Source organism: Pinus tabuliformis, chromosome 8 (genome assembly GCF_031772625.1).
Source record: "Pinus tabuliformis cultivar Carrire ecotype Pingquan chromosome 8, CPIR1, whole genome shotgun sequence".
NCBI classification, from domain to species: Eukaryota; Viridiplantae; Streptophyta; class Pinopsida; order Pinales; family Pinaceae; genus Pinus; species Pinus tabuliformis.
This window is the reverse complement of record NC_142294.1, coordinates 2,038,300,823-2,038,320,079: the sequence shown is the minus strand read 5'-3', so window position 1 is coordinate 2,038,320,079 and position 19,257 is coordinate 2,038,300,823. Positions and strand designations below refer to the sequence as shown.

Genomic DNA, 19,257 nt, shown 5'->3' with positions numbered 1-19,257 from the left:
CTGATGCGTAAAGAATGATAGTAGCACTTGAACCTATTGATGAAATTGTTGGAAAACTTAGTCCCTTAAAATACTCTTGATTTGAATGGAATGCCTTCAACTTGTCACGCACTGATACCTTAGTCAATTTTGATGTCTCACTGAGAGGTGTTTAAGTTACAAGAGAATGACAGGCTCGAATGGAACCAACCAACCAACCAAAAAACAAGTACTTTCGCTGGTTTGATCCCTTGACTTCAGAGAAATAACAAGAAACTCCATAGTTCTCTTGCATCTATCATGTCATGCAAGATAGTTCACCATAGCAGTACTATCATAAATATGGGCCTTTCTTAAGCCATCAAGCTCTACAGGATTCTTCAAGGCTTTTGAGAGAGGCAGGGGTTACCTAAAATCTGTGTTATGTTATCATAACTATCTTCATCTTGTTCATATTCTGACCCTGAGCTCATTATCCCTCCATCAAGAACTGCTGCTTTTTCAATGTCTTGGTTTTAGTCCCAGTTTAGTCACTCAAGAAACGTTTGTAGATGCTCGCTGGCTAAAGAAAGTGTATCAATCCTTTTGTAGTGTTCGACAGAACAATTTAATTAAATCCCCTTTCTTCTTTGAGAACTCTTTCTACGATACCCTCCTTAATAACATGTAGACAGAGTTGCGGATGTGGCAGATTTGGGGTGGTATTTTTTGCATGAACCCTTAACGACATTTACGTACCAAAAGTGGTGGCTACTTTGAGTCAGCAAGGTGCAGGCTTTGCCTTTTAACAAGTCAAATGAGCATTCAAATCCAGTTCATGCTTTTCAATCTTTGGCTCTTCTTGTTTTTTTTCTCCAAACCTTCGTGGAATTATCTTATGCCTGGTAGGAAGATTTTCATCCTTGATTTGTTTAGGTAGCCATTTCAAGCTGCTTCTGCAATCACATGCTATATGTCCAAATTTGTGGCACTTGCAGCATTCGATACTGTACTTGAAAGAGGGAGTGAATGGATTATGATTTCTGCTGCTGTAGCCATTAGGATCTCTGATTTAATTTCCTACAATTTTGCTTCTAGAGGTTTGATAAGGGCCTCTGTAATCAGCCTTATCATAGGCTCTACAATCCCTGTCCAAAGTTTGTACATGAAAAACAATGACCAAGAAATATAGTTTGGTACCTGGGTGAGAAGGATTGTCTTGATGAAGTAGTTCTTCCGAAGTTGTTTTGCTTTTGGAGAAGATTCAACTCTTTGCTGATCCTCGTCTCTTATTTCATTGTCGCTTGTATTTTGTAGGGATCCCTTGAGGGCATCAACATAGCTTCTAGGTGTAGTAGCAATTCCAAACTCATCCTGATTTCTTCCCTTGCTTACACTGTGGTTGTGGCTTTGAAGAATATTAGCATGACCTTCAGGTTTTTCTTCAATTTTATTTTCTGGTGACTTAAGGGTTGCATCTTCTTTGTATGAAGTCTCATCCACAGAGCCAAGGCTCATTTTGTCATATGGTGATCTTTGACTGCTGAGAATATCATCCAGCATTTGAGAGCTTTTCAAGTTCTTGTTGAGCTTGTCTACTTCATTCCTTAATGAGATGTTTTCTGCTTCGAGCCTCTCGCAGTTTCCTTCTTTTTCCTTCAGCTAGCTTTTCATCAATTCTTTTGTTCTCCTTGCTTCTTCTAGCTGAATTTTCAAGGAGACGACTTCAAATTTTTGCTCTTGCTCTTTATGTTTTTGATCTTCAACCTTTTCCTTCAACTGACTTAGACAACATTTCTTTTCTCTTTCTGCTTCCTTTGTTTGAAAGCTCAGGTAGACAACTTTTGTTTTATCAATGTTATGACTCTTCTCTTCAAGGATTTGAAACTGCTTTTTAAGCTTTATATTTTCTTTTCTGAGCTTGATTATTTGTTCTAGTGCAACCTCAAGATCTATTTCAATGGTATAGTAGCACTTCCAAACTCATATTGATTTCTTCCCTTGCTTACACTGTGGTTGGGGCTTTGAAGAATATTTATTAGCATGACCTTCAGATTTTTCTTCAATTTTATTTTCTGGTGACTTAAGGCTTGCATCTTCTTTGTATGAAGTCTCTTCCACATAACCAAGACTTGTTTTGTCATATGGTGATCTTTGACCGCTGAGAATATCATCCAACATTTGAGAAATTTTCAAGTTCTTGTTGAGCTTGTCTACTTCATTCTTTAATGAGACAATCTCTGCTTCGAGCCTCTCGCAATTTTTTTCTTTTTCCTTCAGCTAGCTTTTCATCATTTCTTTTGTTCTCCTTGCTTCTTCTAGCCGATTTTTCAAGGAGATGACCTCTTCAAATTTTTGCTCTTGCTCTTTATGTTTTTGATCTTCAGCCTTTTCCTTCAATTGACTTAGACAACATTTCTTTTCTCTTTTCTGCTTCCTTTGTTTGAAATCTCAGGTAGACAACTTTTGTTTTATCAATGTTATGACTCTTCTCTTCAAGGATTTGCAACTGCTTCTTAAGCTTTATATTTTCTTTTCTGAGCTTGACTATTTGTTCTAGTGCAACCTCAAGATCTATTTCAATGGTTTAACCTTCTTCTATATCTGACTGTCTCTTCTGATTGTCTTCATCTTCTTTATAAGGTTCTGTATACATGGTTATGGAAGATACTCTTTTGGGGGTTTGAAGGTTGAAAGGTGCAACTAGGTTTGGTCTTCATAATGACATATGTAATTGTGATTTTATGTAATTGATGAAAGGAAGAAATATAAAATTATTATTGTAATGCTTGTCTCATGGGTTTCATGAGCAAGGAATTTTATTTTTAGTGATGGCTCCCATTGTGAACCTTTAGGATTTGACATCTAGTCATAAAAGTCAAATTGAGTCAATGTCATGTATGAAGGACCCTTCTTGGGCATGTTACATTTCGTATGAGTCATTAAATAAGTATGAAAGCCCTCCAAGACAAGCACATGACCTCTCCTTCAAGTCGGCTTCAAGAAGAATAATAATATCTTCACCAAAGGACGCGTTGGCTCATCTTCATGTCAAGTCGGCTTATTATCATGGAAAACAACTATAAATAGGCCATTTGGCCTCATTTCAGAGCAAGGATTTTCAGTCAAGTTCTGAAGTTTGTAAGTGATGCGAAGATCAACAAAAGGGTCAAGAAAGACAGTCCTATAGCCAGTGAAGTGAAGCAAAGGGAGAGCAAGGTCTGTGGTATTATTTGGATCTGTTTTGGGACACATGTGCAAAGAAGGAAGAGGACTTTTTATTGCAGAAAGAGCCAAGAGGAATTACAATCCTCTTAGGTAGCCGAGTTGGAAATAGGACAAGTCTAATAGGAAGCCGAGGCAAGCTAGAAGGAGTCCCTATTCAAAGAAGGCTTAATTCTAGGAGGCCGAAACTAGTGAAAGCTGAAGCAGAAGGTAGCCGAAGTTGAAGGGAAGTCGAGAAGAAGGAAGAAGTAGAAGATTGACTATCATTGACTAAGGATCTCATCAAGGAGGCTTTGTGTCTTGGTCTTGGAGTGGCAAATAGGTCAAGGGTCTTGGTCTTGGTATTCATCAATTGAAGTCTATATAACAAGAAGAATTTGTTCGGGTTTTCCTCTCAAGTAGGAGAGGTTTTGGCCGTAGCTGATAGCCTATACTCTGTGTCTCTTTATGGTTTATGCATTGGTCACTGTTTGATGGAGAATAACACTAAAAGCTTTCACAAGCAGTTATCATTAATAGAGAAATCACCTAATCTCGATGCCCTAGATTTCTCAACATGGTCTTGGAGCTAAGGTGACTAAATGAAGGAAGGGCATCTTACCAAAGGACACTCAAGGATCAAATCTCGAGGAAGGCATCAAGACGAAGATCATCTTGAAGTCAAGATCTACAAAGGAAGCATCTTAACCCTAGATCAAAGAAGTCTACAAAGAAGTATTTGAATCATCATCAACATCAAGGAAGTAGCAAGGAGAAGGAGCATCCTATCAAGTAAGTATGTTTATGTCCACATTTGAATCTGTTAAAATGTCTTTTTGCAAGGAAAGTAACAAATTGGTTGGGGCTTCAAACTATCTTGCATGGAAGAAAAGGACAAATCTGAATCTCATTGAAAATGAGGTTATGGAACATGTCAAAGGATCTATCACTAAACCAGGAAAGGAAGATGCTCAAGCTCTTGCAAAGCATATGAAAGGGGAAGTTAGGGCTCAAAGGATTCTCATAGAATCCGTCAAGGATCCCCTCATCCCATATGTATCCAAACTCGAAATTTCAAAAGAAATCCATGACAAACTGGTAGAGTTGTATTCCATAAGCACTGTTGGAGAAGTCATTTCATTAAGGCAAGAACTATACAAGCTGAAGATGTCAAGGGAAGATGGAATAGCCTCATACTTTATGAGGATATCTGAAATCCGGGGATCAACTACAAGATCTGAGAGAAGTCATGTCTGATAGAGAAATGCCTATAGTTGTACTAAATGCACTACCAGAGGAGTGGGGTAACTTTACTTCAAGTATTTATGGGAAGAAAGAAGCTACTCCATTCCAGGATCTATGATCACTGTGCAAGATTGAAGAATCTAGACTAAAGGCCAAATCTGATGTAGGAGCAGGTGAGCAAAGTCAAGCTTATGCTACAATGGCAAGAAGAAAGGGTGGGAAGTCTGATTCTCGGAAAAAGAAAAGGGACATGGCTAAGATCCAATGTTATGGGTGTCAAGAATATGGACACTACAAAAGAGATTGTCCTAAGACCAAGAAGGACAATAACAAAAGAGGAAGAGAAGAAGCCCATATCACCAAAGAAGTAGAGTGTTGATTTCTGGTAGCACCAGATGTGCTCTAAGCCTCAAAATCTGCATGAAGCCTTGGACACATGCATTCAACGATACCCAGAAATCGTTTTGGGTAATTCCACTGGAACCAGTTTTATTAAAATAATTAATTATTTTTAATGGGTGCCTAAGTCTAGACTTACGGAATTAACATATTTAAAGGGTATTAATCTAACTATGGGTGAAACTTTTGGAAGAAGATGAGGATCAAGCCAAAATGATCTGAGCCATTGATTAGAATATAATCTGGGCTGTTGGTTCTCAACAGAAGTATTATAAGAGGAGGCTTGATGGGCATTTGGAAAAAACATCGAGTGAGAGATCAGATATCGAAGTTCTGAAGAGAGTAGCGCAACAGTTGTCGGAGAGAAGTTCGAAGTGATTTCTTGTAGTGAGGGGTAGGGATAGTTTCGGTTGGAGATATCTCCTGATCCGAGTATACTCAGCGGAGGAGGCAGAGATAGATCTCGGAGAGGCAGCGCAGAGCCTTGAGGAGATTTATATTTTTGCTGGAGAGATCGATTTCTGAAGCCAGAAACCGGGAGGACAAAATCGAAGTCTCAGAGAGGCAAATCGATCAGCAGAAGGGGTGATGCTGTCCCTAGGAACTGTGACGCTGGGCCTACGCAATGATTGCGCAGAGGCAGCTAGGGACAAGCCATTCTTTGGCTGGATTAGTCGGGATCGCCAGTGATAGTGTGAGGTATTTCTAACTAATCTTTTGTCAATCATATTCTCTGTATTGGATAGCTAGCAAGGCATGCAGGATTGTATTAAGAAACTGTTGCTTAATAATACAAACCCTTAGCTGGTGCACCAGTTTTCCCACATTGGGTTTTTCCGAGGACATTTGTCCAAAAATAATTGTGTAGATATGTGTGATGTTTATTTCTCTCATGTGATGTATTTAGTTTCCGCATTTTTTTATTTGTGTAGGCTGCAGTGTATTTAATTCGATATTTGTCGTAGCACACAACAAGTAAATTGTTTAATCAAATTAACAATTAGAAGAATTAACATCAGTTGCTGCAGTAGGAATCGAGTAACTGATTTTTCACATAGAGGAAGCTAAAAGGAAGTCCAAGAAAGAGGAAGTAAGAGATCTCTATTACTGAGATAATCTTCCTCACATAAGTTCTTTTCAAGTTCCTAAGTTTTTTGTTGTAAGATATGGCTGTCGTGATTCACTAAGTAAAATAATGGGATGCATCAAGGCATCATAAAAGCATTGAAAGCAAGAGCTCTGGACATCATCATAGAGAAGCATGAAAGATGGTTAGAATCTATGGAATTCAAGGATATAGCTGTTGGGAATCTCATTGGAAACATAAGTGGCAAGGTCATCTAGTACAAGGTTCATCATACATCTGTCAAAAGGAAACATCTATTGATGGGGATACTTTAGATCCTAAAGATTCTCTGATCACTAGGGACAAGCCATTCTGTGGCTGGATCAGTCGGGATCACCAGTGATAGTGTGAGGCAACTAGGGACAAGCCATTTTGTCAGTCATATTCTCTATACTGGATAGCCAACAAGGTATCCATAGATTGTATTTAGAAAACTTTTGCTTAATAATACAAACCCTCAGCTGCTCCACCGGTTTTCCCACATTGGGTTTTTCTGGGGACATTTGTCCAAAAATAACTGTGTAGATGTGTGTGATGTTTATTTCTCTCCTGTGTTGTATTTAATTTCCGTAGTTTTTTATGTGTAGGCTGCAGCGTATTTAATTCGATATTTGTTGTAGCAGATAGCAAGTAAATTGTTTAATCAAATTAACAATTAGAAGAATTAACATCAGTTGCTGCAGTAGGAATCGGGTAACCGATTTTTCACATGGTATTAGAGCAAAGATCATGAGCAGAAGAGCTCAGAAGCAGAAAGGAAGATGAGTTCGAAATTATTTCAGAGGCAACAATTTGAAACCCCAGCAGGCAGCGCAGTCCTTGGGCCAGAAGGTCGAAGTTTTGAGGAGAAATCAATTTCTCTGAGTGAGTCGATAGAGAAATTCGATCTCTAGATTGAAGCTTTCTAGAGGCAGAAGGGAGCAACATATTTTTCCTTGCAGAGCGGAGCTTCAACTGGGATGCACATATTTTACAGTGGTTGCTGGCAGAATAGCGTCAGTAGGAGAGAAAGTGACACTTGAGGGAATTTCTTCCTCAGAGAATTCCTAGCCATGGAATTCGATTTCTCTATTGTTGAGCAGCAGCAGAGAGGAGTTTATCTACTAACTCTAGCAGGGAGTGCGTAGGCTAGCCTGGTGTTGTGCAGAGGAGAGAGGAGGCAATTCGACTTTTTTCATTGGCAGAGATGGTAGCTAATGGGTTTCGAGATTAGGATCGGTTGGAGGATGCATCCAACTATGTGATCTGGAAGGCAAGGATCTCATGCCTTCTGGATGAGCATGATCTCAAAACTTACGTCGATAGTGTGGTAGCTATGCTCGCGGATCTAGATCCGCTCAACAAGTACAAGGCCGAGATGGCGAAGGCTAAGAAGTTGATCCTTGACGGAGTGAGGGATCATGTAGTGTGTCACATTGCTGCAAGGATACTGCTCGACAGATGTGGGAAGCTTTGGCCACGCTATACGAAGGATCTTCGGAGCAGCGAAAGATGTACTTGGAGTAGAAGATGAGATCCATGAAGATGCAGAAGGGGTAATGCATTGATCCGTTCCTGAAGAAGCTTCAGGAGATCTGTGACTCGTTGGCAGCTGTGGGGTCAACACCTCAACCTACTGAGATGGTGAGGCTGGCCCTAATTTAGTCTCAGAAGAATGGCAAGTGTTTGTCCAGAACATCCTGGGAAGAGAGAGATTGTCAGATTGGGAAGGGATGTGGGCCACTCTTCAACAGGAAGAGATGAGGAGAGACTTAGTCAAGTGCAAACTTGACAGTAGCAGCAACAGTAGTGGGATGAAGCCAAAGGAGGAGGATGAGAATGCAACCCTCGCATCTAAGGGGCAGCAGGAGCAGTGGAAGAAAAAGAAAGATGTTTTGAAGATCAAGTGCTTCTGGTGTGGTGAACTTGGTCACTACGCTACACAGTGTCCTCTCAAGAAGGACAAGGATGAGAAGCATGATCCGAAGGCTGCATCCGCACAGATCGAGGAGGAGTTTGCCATGATTGCCCAGAGGTGGGGTGATATAGAACTGTAGTTCGAAAGAACTGCAGATGGGCAGGATCCTTGAGGAGTCCACCTCTTGGATCAATACCTTGCTATGGGAGCCCAGATCAGAAGTAGCAGGATGGACCAGTGTCAGTTGGTGCAGAAGGGTGCCAGAGTGGCAGTTACAGTGGTTTGGAGTGCCAGAGACTGAGCAACGCAGAGCTAGAGTTGGTAGTAGTGCAGTTAGCACGGAGCAGAGTCAACAGTAGCACAAAGGCTTCAGAAGGTCAGCACAGAGACTAGTAGCAGTCAGAACTCCAGTAATAGATGCATCATGTTGAACATCTATTCAGTAAGTTTGGATGCTTTTTTGTTGTTGATGCAGTAGCAACAACAGTTGGAGAAGGTTGCAGTGCAGATGCAGTATTGGCAGTGGCAATGCCAGCAGCAGCACAAATGCAAAATTTGAGAGGGAGTTGCAGTACAGATGCAGTGTTGGCAGTGGCAGTGTCAACAACAGTACAAATGCAACATTTGTGCGGTAGTTGATGGGAAACAATGTCAGACGTCAGCAACGCAGAGGGAGATGTTACAAAAAAGTGTGATGCTTCAACAGGTTGCATTACTAAAGCACATTCCTCGTTAAGAGGGAGTGTTGGTTTTTGGTAGGATCGGATGTGCTCTAAGCCTCAAAATTTGCAGGGAGGCTTGGACACATGTATTCCACAATACTCATAGATCGTTTTGGGAAATTCCACCCGGAATCAGTTTTATTAAAATTATTAATTATTTTTAATGGTTGCCTAAGTCTAAACTTAGGGAATTAACATAATTAAAGGGTATTAATCTAACTGTGGGTGAAACGGATCAAGCTAAAATGATCTGAGCCATTGATTAGAATCTAATTTGGGTCGTTGGTTCTCAATAGAAGGATTATAAGAGGAGGCTTGATGGGCATTTGGAAAAAACATCGAGTGAGAGATCAAAGATCGAATTTCTGAAGAGAGCAGCGCAGCAGTTGCCGGAGAGACGTTTGAAGTGATTTCTTGCAGTGAGGGCCAGGGATAGTTTCGGTTGGACATTTCTCCTAATCCAGGAATACTCAGCAGAGGAGGCAGAGATAAATCCGGGAGAGGCAAAAAAGAGGCTACGTTGGGCAGCGTAGGCTGACGTAGAGGCAATGCAGAGCCTTGAGGAGATCCGTATTTTTGCTGGAGAGATCGATTTCTGAAGTCGGAAGCCGGGATTTGAGATCGGGAGGACCGAATCGAAGTCTCAAAGAGGCAAATCGATCAACAGAAGGGGTGACACTGTCCCTAGGAACTGTGACGCCAGGCCTACGCAATGATTGTGCAGAGGCAGCTAGGGACAAGCCATTCTTTGGCTGGATTAGTCGGGATCGCCAGTGATAGTGTGAGGTATTTCTAACTAATCTTTTGTCAATCATATTCTCTGTATTGGATAGCTAGCAAGGCATCCAGGATTGTATTAAGAAACTGTTGCTTAATAATACAAACCCTTAGCTGGTGCACCAGTTTTCCCACATTGGGTTTTTCCGAGGACATTTGTCCAAAAATAATTGTGTAGATATGTGTGATGTTTATTTCTCTCATGTGATGTATTTAGTTTCCGCATTTTTTTATTTGTGTAGGCTGCAGTGTATTTAATTCGATATTTGTCGTAGCACACAACAAGTAAATTATTTAATCAAATTAACAATTAGAAGAATTAACATCAGTTGCTGCAGTAGGAATCGAGTAACTGATTTTTCACATAGAGGAAGCTGAAAGGAAGTCCAAGAAAGAGGAAGTAAGAGATCTCTATTACTGAGATAATCTTCCTCACATAAGTTCTTTTCAAGTTCCTAAATTTTTTGTTGTAAGATATGGCTGTCGTGATTCACTAAGTAAAATAATGGGATGCATCAAGGCATCATAAAAGCATTGAAAGCAAGAGCTCGGGACATCATCATAGAGAAGCATGAAAGATGGTTAGAATCTATGGAATTCAAGGATATAGCTCTTGGGAATCTCATTGGAAACATAAGTGGCAAGGTCATCTAGTACAAGGTTCATCATACATCTGTCAAAAGGAAACATCTATTGATGGGGATACTTTAGATCCTAAAGATTCTCTGATGAAATCTTCATTGAAAGGTTCACCAATCATGAGGGGAAGCAAGTGTTTCATCAAGAATTCCAAACTTGTGGAATTCATGGGATGATGGTATGATGACATAAAAGAGGCAGAGCAATGGATTGAAGCTTTTTCAATCAAGGGAGCTGCTACAGGAAGTCTGGATGACCCAAAGGAAAATGAGGTATGTATGCTTATATTCAATATTGAAGAGTCATGTCATATGGTTATAGGTAACATGGATCAATGCTCTATCTTGAGAGCATAATCAAAAGGAAGGATCTTCTCCCTCAAAGTAATGTAGGAATACATCGTCACACATTCACTAGATGAAATCAAAATAATATGTCCTCATATGAAGTATGAGGTGGTTGACATTAATTGGAGGAACTCTGATTGGAAGTTCCTGAAATTGAAATGTGTGAAGAAAGGAAGGAGAGATCGTGGGATATGCGGCCATGGAAAAAGGTAATCAATATCCATAGACCAAGAATATTTGACTAGTATATTTCCATGAAAGATATGAAGTTTCAAATGGAATTCGGAAAAAGGAGGAGATCCTTGACAATATATATATATATATATATATATATATATATATATATATATATATATATATATATATTTGGGAGATGTGTCGATATGTATGCAGGATGCTGATGCAAACTAGAAGATGTCATGATGAAAGACCATCACAAAGGTAATTTTGATTTATATGTTCATTTCTTATTTTTGAACAAATATCTGGATGGGCTTATGCAGGGTTGATGAGGGAAGATTTGTGGATATATTCCACCATTGATGCTCATGTAGTAGGATGAAAGATTTTTATGGAAGCATGGCATGAAGAAAGGCCAGATATGAACAAATGGATCACTTTCCGATGATGACATGACTGACTCATGGATGAAAGTGATGGATGGTATGTGCCCTATGAAGAAGTCCCAAACACGAAGACTCCTAGATAACAAAAAGAAGTTCACAACATCATGAGGAGGATTTCTTCAAGCAATTGGTTGTCCCATCATCTCCACCTGAGAAGCTGTTGTAGATCCCTAATTAAGAGGGAGCCCGAAAACAAGTTTCTCAGTTGGTAGAAACTTGGAAGCAAATTCCTAAGCCAAGAGGGAGCTTAGGTACATTCTTTTTGTAGGAATGAGTACATTCCTTTATTGGAATAGATATGATCTCCCTAGTTAAGAGGGAGAGATAGACACATCATTCTTGTCTTCACTTGGGAAGACATAATGGAGGATTGGGTAAATGCTCTTTGAGGATATGTTAGAGAATAGAAGATAAGAGTAGTTGTAGAGGATTGATATTCTTTGAGGATTGGGAATCCAAGATAAGAATAGTTTTGGTGGAACACACCCTGAGAAATCGGGTGGGGTATGTTCCAAGAGAGGCAATGATGAGGGTGTCTATACATTATTGATCTCGCCAACATTGTGCTCAGATCTCGTGGAGAGATAGAGCTGTTAGTCAAGGCCTTGGTATGTGACAATGCTGGTTGATATGATGCTATACAGATGGGTTACCAATCCAACTCTTCTTATGAGAAATTCTTCAGATTGAGAATGACCAAGTACCCTTATGAATACCTCCCTAGTTAAGAGGAAGTGTAACTAGGTTCGGTCTTCATAATGACATGTAATTGTGATTTTATGTAATTGATGAAAGGAAGAAAAATAAAATTATTACTGTAATGCGGGTTTCATGAGCAAGGAATTTTATTTTTAGTAATGGCTCCCATTGTGAGATTTTAGGATTTGTCATCTAGTCGTAAAAGTCAAATTGAGTCAATGTCATGTATGAAGTACCCTTCTTGGGCATGTTACATTTTGTATGAGTCATTAAATAAGTATGAAAGCCCTCCAAGACAAGCACAAGACCTCTCCTTCAAGTCGGATTCAAGAAGAATATTAATATCTTCACCAAAGGACATGTCGGCTCATCTCAAGTTGGCTTATTATCATGGCAAACAACTATAAATAGGCTAGTCGGCCTCATTTCAGAGCAAGGATTTTCGGTCAAGTTCAGAAGTTTGTAAGTGATGCGAAGATCTGCGAAAGGGTCAAGAAAGACAATCCTATAGCCAGCGAACTGAATCAAAGGGAGAACGAGGTCTGTGGTATTATTTGGATTTGTTATTGGGTTTGTTTTGTGACACATGTGCGAAGAAGGAAGACGACTTTTGTTGCAGAAAGAGCCAAGAGGAATTACAGTGCTCTTAGGTAGCCGAGTTGGAAATAGGACAAGTCTAAGAGGAAGCTGAGGCAAGCTAGGAGTCCCTATGCAAAGAAGGCCTAATTCTAGGAGGCAAAAACTAGTGAAGATCTGAAGCAGAAGGTAGCCGAAGTTGAAGGGAATCCGAGAAGAAGGAAGAAGTAGAAGATTGACTATCATTGACTAAGGATCTCATCAAGGAGGCTTTGTGTCTTGGTCTTGGGGTGGCAAATAGGTCAAGGGTCTTGGTCTTGGTATTCGTCAATTGAAGTCTCCATAAGAAGAAGAATTTGTTTGGGTTTTCCTCTAAAGTAGGAGAGGTTTTGGCCCTGGTTGATAGCCTATATTCCGTGACCCTTGTCTCTTTATGGTTTATGCATTGGTAGCTGTTTGATGAAGAATAACACTATACTAACAGAAGTAAAGAAGATCCTAATCTATGAAGTAAAAGGAATTCACAAGCAGTTACCATTAATAGAGAAATCACCTAATCTCAATGCCCTAGATTTCTCAACATTGAAGTCACACTTTCTCGACTTTGCCATTTGTTTTTATGAGGTCTACCTTCCAGCTGTTATGCTGTTTTTGAAGTAACCTGCTCTGATACCAATTGTTGGAAACATTGAGAGGGGGGGGGGGGGAAATCAATATTTCGTTATTATTAACGTTTTTCAGCTTTTAAAACATTTGATGCACATAAACCATGAAACACAAATCTTTATATAAGAAACACTTATACAATTTATCTTTTTTAGATCTTTTGTAAACTTCCTCGTACAAAGTAGGCACCATCCTGCAGGAGATTTCATTCCCCTAGAGTAGCACCGATTGAACAAATGTAGGCCCCAACTTGCAAGAGACACCAATCCCCCAACTGAGCACCAACATAGCAAGTTGTAGGCACCAACCTGCAAGAGACACCAATCCCCCAACTGAGCACCAACGCAGCAAGTTGTAGGCACCAACCTACAACTTCAAGTTGTTCATTGGATTTGTCATCAATAAATTATAGTCTTCAACAAATTTTTCAGTGAGTTGTCATCTAACCATGCAACCCTCAGGTTTGTGCCTTCAAGCTTGATCATAACTTGACGTATGCGCGTTAATTTTATGCTATTCAACTAGGCTTCTTGACTTGGCTCTTTAGCCGTGATCTGCTACACGACAATTCTCTGTATTTGATCAAAAAGAGGTCTTTGGTGGAAACACTGAGAGGGGGTAAATCAATATTTCACTTCAATTTGTTAATTATTAAATTACAAAGCATTAACGTCAGATCAAAACATAAATCATCAATGCATCACAAGAGCAGTAGACAAGAAATTTTTAGGTGGGAACCCATATAGGAGAAAAACCACATAATGCTTTTCTAATATAATTTATGAGTACAATATTTCTCACCTCCAACTTCCTAGTACTCTAGAAAAGCATTCAATTTTTAAGGAAGCTCCAACCCCTGAACAGATGCTCCAAAAACCGAGTTCTACCATCTCCGACTGGAAGAACACTCCAACACCCTAGTTTTATTAGCTCCAACTGAAAGGATGCTCCAACACCTTGCAAGCTTCAACTTTCCCTAGCACCACCCTGCCACCCTGGAAATATAAAAATAGGGAAATACTTGCGGGTTCTTGTACTAGGGACAATGACCCACTTACAAAGGTATTCAATAAAATTCCTTTGCTGCTTATGTATGCTCCAGATGTACAATGATGTGACAAGCTTTGTTAAACTTCAAACTCCTTTATATCCAACTCTTGTGTCATCAAAAATTCAGTCATATAGTGATCTATTCACAAAACTTGATTCATACCTTTGTAAGTTCGATCAGAAAATGAGCCACAAATTTGCTTTAGATTTTGCCAAGTGTACTGCCTTGAAGATGCCCTTATTCTATCCTTTCGTCAAGGTTGCAATTCTTCTCTGCTTCTGATTGCACAAAATTCAACGAGTCAATTCACTGCTCCTTATCATGATCTTTTGCCTTGAATTTCCTTTAGGTCTCTTGAATATGTCCTTACACTATCTCTAATCAAACTTTGAAATCAACCTTCAATAATTTGATTTGACCTCAGAAATAGATCTCGGATTAGCCCTTAAATAGGTTTGCAATGTACCTCGAGAAAAGATCAAACTTCTAAATTGTCTAGGACACAACTTCTGTCTTTAAAGGAGCCAAAAGCATTTGCCTCAGAGAATGCAAAGATTTAAGCCCAAAACTCTGACAAGAGCTTGCCCCGCCATAGAGATATTAGAGCGACTATACTTCTGCCTTAGTGTTACGAATATAAATTACATAAAATAAAGTGAATATAAATAATGTAAATAATATAATAATCAAATATTGATTATGATAAATAGTCATTAAGTTAAGTGAAAAGGCGTGCCTACAAAGATATGTCCAATCGCGAAAGGACACCTGCCTAGTATATATGCGGGTCTTCAGTATTATTATTAAAAATACCTCGTGTATTTTTACATTAAAACCAACAAGCTACATGTTTTGTTGCTTCAGTGGTATCAGAGCCATACTGCACAATATAATCATGCGAGTCTTTGAACCTTGTTTTCCACACAATATGCCATTACGTTCACAACCTGAATTCATGGAGCAGTGTAGTAAAATTCAAGAAGCATTTCAGTGTTTAGAAAAATCATATGCAGAAGTTAAAGCATGTCGAAGGGAAATCGATAATAAGCAATATGATAGAGATGGTGTAACGAAACAAGATGTACAATATCATAACAATGAAGAAGATACTATCAACGAAAAACTACCATTTGTGGCTCTGGCGAAAGAGCAGGCTGTTGTAGATTTTGACAATGAAATGATATTAGATTTATCGTTGTTGAAACAAGATGTCAATGAGAAACTACCATCAGTGGCTCTTGAAGATGTGGAGAATGTGAATACCTTCGAGAAAACAGGGATGGTGGGTAAAGGCAGTTCAATTATTATTGCAACTAGTGTGATTGCTGGTGTAAGTGACATTCAGAGTCGTCCACATTTAGATATTGATCTTAATGTGTCTGATGAAGGAGTAGTGGAAGATGGTTTGATGACTTGTTTTTCCTCTCAAATTTCTGCACGTGTGACAAGTTCAGAGCTTACCACTGTAAGTGGTCATAATTTTGTGCTTTCATCAAGGGAACTGTCTGCTTGCAAGTATGTGTGGATGGGCAACATTCCACTGCAAGTTCATTTGCACGATTCCAAAGTTACAATAGTGCCTGCCCCCCACCTCTTCTGGTCTTGGCTCCTCATAATGGATACCTTCCTCTTCTTACTCCTGTCATAAAACCTCATTTTCAGAGTTCCTTGCCTCTTGGAACAGATACAATATGGTTTGACTACAAAGGCTTACCTTTAAAATGCTACATTCCAACTGGAGTCTTGTTTGATCTTCTTTGTGTAGAGCCGGAAAGGCCATGGAATATAGCAGTTCACTTTAGAGGGTATCCAACAGATATATTAAGCCCATGTGAGGGTGAAGACAATGTGAAATGGAGCACAAGAGGCATCCTTCATAATGAACGGAAGCATAAGGAATATAATGAACATGTCAAAACCAGATCAAATAGAGCTATGGCGATGTGTTGCAACAGATGACATGGATGGGTATAATCAAATTTCTGCGCGACTTAGGCCAGGACCTGTTGTTGAGGAGGGTGCTTCTGGAACAAATCTTGGTAAAGGGTTATCAAATCGGTAGAACCATGGTGAAAGTGACAATCTTGAAACAAGTAGAACTGGAAAGATCCTACTTCAGTTGTATTTCCATCATCTAAAAGAAGTTCGAGATGATCTTGCTGATGCACTGCCAGTGGAATGTTGGGATGAGATAACTTATATCAACAAGGTTGTAGAAATTCCAAAAGATGAAGGTTCAACTTTTACTTAGGTTGCTGCACTGGCAAGTGTGCTCCTTGAACTTTTTCCAAAACATTTTTCAGGCAAAGAGAGCAAGAGATCTGCTAATTCTAGTAGCAAGTGCACAAAATCTATATTGGAGGATGATAAGAAACGAAGAGGTTCTGCTGTCACTTCGCAAGTGGAAAGTGAAAATACATTGCTTTCTTCAAATCAGGTTGATTCAGAAATGGTACTGCATGGCTTAAACAGTGCACACACTTCAACAGATTAGGACAACAATTTGAAACCATCAGAAGTACCAGAAGCTTCTTTGAGAGCAGGGATTGAGATTGTTAGAGTGCAGGGAATTGAGCCCAACCTTGATTTGCCACTTTACTGGGTAGCTCAAAATTTAGTTGTACTTGTCTCCTCTCCACTATGCCTCACCACTGTTCCGCTCATGTCTGACGATTCCACTGCACACTTATCAGCTACTGTAGATGCTTGTGTAAACCCTGACAGATCATTGTGGACACTAAGAAATCCGTTTGGACGAGTTTCAAAAGATATGTGGTTTTTACCGTCACACTGTTTCAAAAAAACGAGTCGTTGCGTTTTAAAATTGCCACTGTTGTTTTCCGTTTTATACACGCTGGCGTCGGCATTGGATCACAACCACGTCGTCAGACAAAATTCCGTTGATTCTTGAAGTTCTACGGGTAAATTTTTGCCGGCTGGGGTGTTTTGATAAAGTCGCGTCGTTTTAAATCGTGATAACGATTCGTGGCAACCTATAATTATTTGGTGATTTTCGTTGGTAGCTTATATATGTAATTAGTGACATTTATATTTTTAATTCTAGCTTCTGCGGTGTTATACCGTTATGGGTGAAATACAGTCTAACAAGGGCTTCCCTCCTCTTGTTGTCAAACTCTGTCGAAATCTCCGAATCAAGAATGGGGAGTCCATTCCTTACTTTTGCTTTGCCTTGCTCGGCTGATGATTTGAACAGATGATGGAAAAAGTTGTAGATTATAGGTTAATTTTTCTAGATATAATAGCATTCTATAAAGACCAAATCCGTTTCGCACTCCATTACTGGTTCACTGTCACCGTAGTCTTTTGTCCCGTTACGTTGTCTCTCCATTGTGCTGCGAGTCTGTTAACCCGGAACTATACTTCGCGTCATCAACGTTTTTTTTGGGCCGCGGTCAAGCGACATGTTCCCCTGGTCAAACATCAAACCCTCGGGACTATATACAATTGGTTTATACGTCCGTTTAACTATATAACTTTTAATTATATAAACATTAAACTATATAAATTTTAATTATATAATAATATAATTGTAATATATAGTTTACAACTATGTTGCAGGAAACGTGGCATAGAGGTTCGTTTCCGTACGGAAACGGGTACGAAACGCGGAAACGCATTTGGTATGGCCGTGAAACGCGTTTCCGCTGTACTGCCACGTTTCCTGAAATGGAAATGTGGTCAGTACGGCCGGAAACGCGTTTCAGGGCCGTACGACCCATGTTTCCTCATTAACTTGTGTTTTAAAAAAAATAAATTTATTTACTTTTAGGGTATGTTAGGGACTTCTAGATGTGTGTCTAAAGTTATAAAAATGAATTTTTGCCCTAGTGTTGATATGCAGTTCATGGTAATGTTAAATTCTTAAAGTAAAAGTGATTTTCTCCTTTATTTTTCATTTTCATCCTTTTACTTAAATTTTTAACATTACCATGAAATGACTCAGGATGTTTGAGAGTGGTTTCGCCCTCATTGGATTTCATATGGAAAAAGTAGAATTTTAGATCTCACTCAAAATCCATCAGACTTATTTGTTTTTCAGGATTTCAAGATTGGGGGGATTGCAATGTTTCCATTGGATTTTATCATGTACTAAGGTATGGAACTTGTATTTAATCAAGAGAATCAAGCCCTCTATGCAGGCGAAACTCCCAATAATCAAGATCATGTAGGGTACTAGGGTATGAAACGTGTATTTAATCAAGAGCATTAAGGTCGTTCGACTATGTAGGAGGAGACTCCCAATACAACAGTGGTCTTTCTAAAGAATGGGATGTGGGTGCAGAAAATCTTGATTTGGATCTCTCTCTTGCAAGCTTATAGTCTTTTTTGTACTTGCAGCCTCATATATTAATATAAATAAACGCTGATTTTGATATTTGGATATATAATAAACGTTGCTTTTGCATATTCCAATATTTTTATTTTCATTATGTGATCATTCATGAGTAAATGTGATGTAAATTAAATCTTAATGTTTAAGTGTAATAAATTATAATGTATCATTTATGCTTTATGATTGCACATATATATATATTTAAATATTTTCAATATATATATATATATATATATATATATCGCGTTTCCCCGTTTTCAAAATTTGGGGAGGTCGTGTTTCGTATCGCTTCCCGTTTCGGAAACTCGTACCCTTTTCCCCGTTTCGTGCAACTTAGGTTTACAACTATGTTATTAATTTATTTAAAAAAATTTATTATATATATATATATATATATATATATAAACCTAATTCAAGACAACATTACCAGAAAATTCTACATGCTAAGGTACCAGTGATGAATTATAAACGCCGAAGACGACCTACACCAATGTGAAGAAAATCATTAAAGTTTTGAGGACAAAGCTTCTGAAGGAAGGGGCAATGTTACGAATATAAATTACATAAAATAAAGTGAATATAAATAATGTAAATAATATAATAATCAAATATTGATTATGTTAAATAGTCATTAAGTTAAGTGAAAAAGCATGTCTACAAAGACATGTCCAATCACGAAAGGACACCTGCCTAGTATATATGCGGGTCCTTATTGTAACATTCGATCATCACTTGTACATTTTTATATATAATAAATTATTATTACAAATACCTCTTGTTTATTTTTACATTAAAGCCAACAGGCTACTGGTTTTGTTGCTTCGCTTAGGGCCGAGAAGAGGCCTTATATTACCCTTCAAATCTACTTCATTAATCAAGTACCACGAAGATCTGCCAAGAAAGGGTCAAACAGGTCTCAGAATAGGCCTTAGCTGGGTCTGCAAAATACCTCAGAGAACTCAACGTGATTA

General features: G+C 38.9%; 1 protein-coding gene and 1 pseudogene across 2 annotated transcripts in view; both read left to right on the top strand.

Moving 5' to 3' along the window:
- LOC149244626 (uncharacterized) overlaps positions 1 to 16,843 on the top strand; it is a 38,197-nt pseudogene extending 21,354 nt beyond the window's left edge.
- Positions 1 to 19,257, top strand: part of LOC149244625 (uncharacterized) — a 94,392-nt gene that overhangs the window by 53,197 nt on the left and 21,938 nt on the right. The window lies entirely within an intron of this gene.